Consider the following 6,000-nt stretch of genomic DNA (forward strand, 5'->3'; position numbering starts at 1 on the left):
ACACATTAACCAAAACCAAAACCAAAACCAAAACCGTAGAGCCTCGAGATAGTACCAGATGAGAGATGATCGTTCCATAAGGTCTGAGCCGCCAAGCAATCAGGTCGAGTTTGAATATGAAAGGGTAGTTAATCGACAAGGTTATTCGATGAGTTTGATGATGAAGAAGAGATAGAAGATGCTCAAGGGGGTCGATATTATAGAAGACAACAACCCCCCGAAACCGAACACCCGAGCCCGTTCAACCACCGAGAAATTGCTGAGCCCAAAGAAGACAAGAATTCCCGAGCCGTAATTTCCCGAGTACGATTTTGACGATGGGTCCCTAGGGCATTTGTTCCACCACCCGTTCGGGAGTTCAAAGTCACTTCATTCCACAAGTGGTCACGGACCCGCTTCCCATTGTAATCCCGGTTAGAGAAGGAAGAACGTTTTTGGTGAGACAAAGCAACCTAATCGGGATGCCCACTTTTCATGGGAAGGCAACAGAAGAGCCATACCTGCACTTGAGTGAGTTTAATGCTATTTGCGCCACCATCTCAAGTCAAGGGTTCACTGCCGATGAAGTCAAGCTAGTGGTTTTTCAGTTCAGTCCTAAAGATCTAGCAAAGTAGTGGTTCTTATCTTTAACGTCAGCGAGTATTTACATGTGGCAAGATCTGGCTCAGCAGTTTCTAGGTAAGTATTACACACCACAAAGAACCTCCGAGGCCCGAATTTCGATCAGAAATTTTCAGCAAGGATCGGGCGAAACATTCCATGAAGCTTTAATGAGATTCAAGAGGTTACTGAGGACTTGTCCTCATCATGGGATAGCATTGTGGGAGTTGATAGAGGCGTTTCATGACGGGTTATCGAGCGATGATGTGCGCGATCTTCAGTCGACCACAAATGGGTCGTTTTTGACTAATGATGAAAACAAAGATCGGCAACATTTAGAGCGACATGCGATGAACTCAAAGAGACAAGCTCAATCAAACCGCATGGTTAAAAGGGCGGTTATAAAAACCGTGGATAGTGGAGAATTGGATGATCGTATGGCTAAGTTGGAAAGAAAGTTGGATCAATTGATGGGTGTAGGTACGAAAGAGAAAGGAAAGTCGGGAAAATCGTATCCCGTCTGTGAGTGTTGTGCTGGAATAGGCCATGTTGTGGCGACATGTGGAGTTGTAATGGAGGACAAAGAAGAAGAAGAGGAGGAGGCGAATTTTGTTCAGGGTGAGAAAAGGTACAATAATGGTAACATGAATTCAAATACGTATCACCCGGGCCTCCGAAACCACCCTAATTTTAGTTATGGAAAGCCGAACACGCAACAAAACCCCAACTTTCAAGGAAATTCCCAAAAAGCAGGTTATTAGTCAAATCAGCGTTAATTTGGGAACGAAAGGGGTAACGGTTAAAGCGGGTATAATAAAAAAGAGTCAGGGGGTTACAACAAAAGATATCAGAAGAGTTATCAGCAAGGACAACAAAGTTAAGGGGTGGCTCAAGGTTAAAGTTCTTCGTAAGATTCGGAAATCCTAACACTATTAAAAGACTTGAGCCGAAGAATGGAGATTCAAGAAAAGGCGAACATTGCAAGATACAAACAAATGAGCCAATTGGCTGAAGAGTTGGCCACTCGAAGAAGCTACCAAGTGACACCTTGAAGAATCCAAGCCATCAAAGTAGCAATTCATCAAATGGTAAAAACGTACACGTGAGTGCAATCACCATTGAAGATCATGGGGTGAATGACACGGTTGAAGAATTTGAAATAGTAGCATCACTTATTCCCATTCAGATTGGCGATTTCAAGACCACCAAGGCGTTAGTTGATTATGGTGCGAGTGTAAGTGTTATCCCGGGGAGTGTTTATGACCGGTTTGAGTTTAGACATTTACAAGAAGTTGACACCACATTAGTGTTAGCTGATTTCTCTCAAAGACGGCCCTGAGGGAAGTTGGTTGGAGTTGCAGTAAAGGTTGGTGATTTTCACTATCCTGAAGATTTTCTTGTTCTTGATTATACACTGGTAGAGAATGAAGAAGAGTCGAGAGTGATATTGGGGATACTACATTTGGCAACATCAAAAGCTCAAATCAATTGCCGAGACGGAACAGTGTGCATGACCTTTGGTAACCGTAAGTTAGTTTTGCATATCTTTTCAAATTCATTTGATTATTCTTGTGAAAATAAATCTTCTAGGTCAGGTGCTACTAACATGTGTCTTCCTCATGTAAGTGAGGATGACACTAAAGAAGAAAGTTTTGTGTTTGATAGGTCGAAGTGGGAGAGAGAGAAAGAGGAGCTGAATGCGGTAGAGATTCATGTTGGAGAGTTGGGGGTTTCATGTGATGATATCAAGACTGTGAGGGAAAAAGTGGTTAATAATGAGATTGACAAAACAAGTAAGAAGAAACCGCCAAAGAAGGAGAAAGCGAGGAAGCCACCGGGATTTGAGAATGAACAAAGACGGTTGGCATGCTTCGGGCCAAGGTGGAATAATTTGGATACTATACCCATTTGTTGGAGGAGTAAGAAGAACGAGGTGGAGGAAGGTAAGCACTCCATTAGACCACCATAACCAAGAAATCAGGTAACGATCCGGCTGAAGACCTTAACAAAAAATTAGCGCTAACCGGTGTAGGTTCCTGGACGGATCTTACACGGGATATCGCTATCTACGCAGGTGCGGAATCCCTGCGTGGGTAGATACGAGTGTAGAATACTAATAACAAACACACGCGATACAAACGAACACGTTATGTAATATAACTTGTAACACGTCTATTACAGACTCTCGACACGTTCACTCGAACTACTGGATTACACGTGAATAAACAAAACACTAACTGACCAACTCACTTCTCGTAAACCCGTAGGTTACTTAAATACACGACAACTTCGCCTCAGGCGAAGTTGTCAGTAACTTCGCTCGTTGAACAAGTTCGCCTAGGCGAACTTGTCAACAACTTCGCTTGTTCAACAAGTTCGCCTAAGCGAACTTGTTGATAACATCGCTTACATACATAAACATAAACTTAAACATAATTACATTACAGACTCGATATACAAACGCTAGACTATGAACTACTGACATTTATATACCAACAGACTCCCCCTTGGCAGTAGCTTCATATCTTGATCTTCAAAGCTTGAGTCTTGTAATCTTTCGTCTTCTCTCTTCACCTCTTCAAGCATGCACTCCCTGTCTAACACATACAGAAACCAACTTCTGGTACTTTTTAGCTTCCTCTTTCCAAGCAGGAATGTAGAAAATCTTCTTAGCGTGTAGTACCTGCAAGTCAGCTTGAGACAGATTGACCAAGTGCATAGGATCATACACTCTCATGATCTCTTGCTCATCTTCATCCTCCATGACCGCTTCAGCAGTTTCACAATCCACGTACCACCACTTCAAGTCTTTCAAGACGTTCTTGGGCATCACCTTCATCGGCACTTCTTTTAAATGACGGATTGGTTTATACTTCATAACCATCCATGGTTTGCCGTCTGCCCGCATCCCTCTTTCTTTGTCTTCTACTAACTTCCCTTTCTGAGGCTTCAGAAGTTCAAACTTTTTATCTTTAATGGCCTCCTTCCAAACAATTTTCCCAATTACTCTTGCCATGTTATCATCGCTTCTGTTTATCAGCCCCAGTCTTGCTAAGTCTTTCACCTCACACTCCGGTAAGGTATTCAGGGATCTCAACATCTTCTTGAAGTACTGAATGCCGTCGTAACGTTTGATCACAAATAACTTCAACTCTTCATCGTACAACCAGCATATGATTCCCTTCTTTGATTCTGCATATCCCTTTATATTATATGACTTTTTGAACATCGTCGGTACTGCTGGCTTCTTCGTTTTTACAAACCACTGAGCGCAGCCTTCCTTCCATTTTGGCTGATCTTCCCACTCAGTGTTGTCAACTGCAGCATCTTCACATATAGTCGACTGTTCAACCACAGGGATCTCATGTTCTACATTTTCTTCAATAATCTCCCCTTCTTCTATCACATTCTCAACCATAATTTCTGCACCAATCTTTTCGATCTCATCGATTGGCAGAACATCATCTTCATTCATCAACTCATCATCCTCTAACATATCGTCTATCTCTTTCAGCGCATCAATCATATCATCAACATCTTCAACATCAACCGCAACCACATCATCACCAGCTGCAGACTCCCCCTCAGCTGTGGAAACCCCAAGAGCTATAGTAGTTCTTGGCAACTCACCACCTGCACCTTCCGGTGCATTGGGATCATCGTCTCGGTCTTCTCTTCTTTTGTAGGTTCCCGGACGGATCTTACACGGGATATCGCTATCTACGCAGGTGCGGAATCCCTGCGTGGGTAGATACGAGCGTAGAATACTAATAACAAACACACGCGATACAAACGAACACGTTATGTATTATAACCTGAAACACGTCTATTACAGACTCTCGACACGTTCACTGAACTACTGGATTACACGTGAATAAACAAAACACTAACTGACCAACACTCTTCTCGTAAACCCGTAGGTTACTTAAATACACGACAACTTCGCCTCAGGCGAAGTTGTCAGTAACTTCGCTCGTTGAACAAGTTCGCCTAGGCGAACTTGTTAACAACTTCGCTTGTTCAACAAGTTCGCCTAAGCGAACTTGTTGATAACATCGCTTACATACATAAACTTAAACATAATTACATTACAGACTCGATTACAAACGCTAGACTATGAACTACTGACATTTATGTACCAACAGACTCCCCCTTGGCAGTAGCTTCATGTCTTGATCTTCAAAGCTTGAGTCTTGTAATCTTTCGACTTCTCTCTTCATCTCTTCAAGCATGCACTCCCTGTCTAACACATACAGAAACCAACTTCTGGTACTTCTTAGCTTCCTCTTTCCAAGCAGGAATGTAGAAAATCTTCTTAGCGTGTAGTACCTGCAAGTCAGCTTGAGACAGATTGACCAAGTGCATAGGATCATACACTCTCATGATTTCTTACTCATCTTCATCCTCTATGACCGCTTGAGCAGTTTCACAATCCACGTACCACCACTTCAAGTCTTTCAAGACGTTCTTGGGCATCACCTTCATCGGCACTTCTTTTAAATGACGGACTGGTTTATACTTCATAACCATCCATGGTTTGCCGTCTGCCCGCATCCCTCTTTCTTTGTCTTCTACTAACTTCCCTTTCTGAGGCTTCAGAAGTTCAAACTTTTTATCTTTAATGGCCTCCTTCCAAACAATTTTCCCAATTACTCTTGCCATGTTATCATCGCTTCTGTTTATCAGCCCCAGTCTTGCTAAGTCTTTCACCTCACACTCCGGTAAGGTATTCAGGGATCTCAACATCTTCTTGAAGTACTGAATGCCGTCGTAACGTTTGATCACAAATAACTTCAACTCTTCATCGTACAACCAGCATATGATTCCCTTCTTTGATTCTGCATATCCCTTCATATTATATGACTTTTTGAACATCGTCGGTACTGCTGGCTTCTTCGTTTTTACAAACCACTGAGCGCAGCCTTCCTTCCATTTTGGCTGATCTTCCCACTCAGTGTTGTCAACTGCAGCATCTTCACATATAGTCGACTGTTCAACCACAGGGATCTCATGTTCTACATTTTCTTCAACAATCTCCCCTTCTTCTATCACATTCTCAACCACAATTTCTGCACCAATCTTTTCGATCTCATCGATTGGCAGAACATCATCTTCATTCATCAACTCATCATCCTCTAACATATCGTCTATCTCTTTCAGCGCATCAATCATATCATCAACATCTTCAACATCAACCGCAACCACATCATCACCAGCTGCAGACTCCCCCTCAGCTGTGGAAGCCCCAAGAGCTATAGTAGTTCTTGGCAACTCACCACCTGCACCTTACGGTGCATTGGGATCATCGTCTCGGTCTTCTCTTCTTTTGTTCCTCAGCTCATCTCCTCTACAGCTCATCTCCCCCTGAGATGCCAAGAACACTTTCAAGGCATCTATAAT

This window comes from Bidens hawaiensis, unplaced genomic scaffold (assembly GCF_021521415.1).
Source record: "Bidens hawaiensis isolate Kalapana, Puna unplaced genomic scaffold, B.hawaiensis_p1.1 tig00013397_1, whole genome shotgun sequence".
Classification (NCBI taxonomy): domain Eukaryota; kingdom Viridiplantae; phylum Streptophyta; class Magnoliopsida; order Asterales; family Asteraceae; genus Bidens; species Bidens hawaiensis.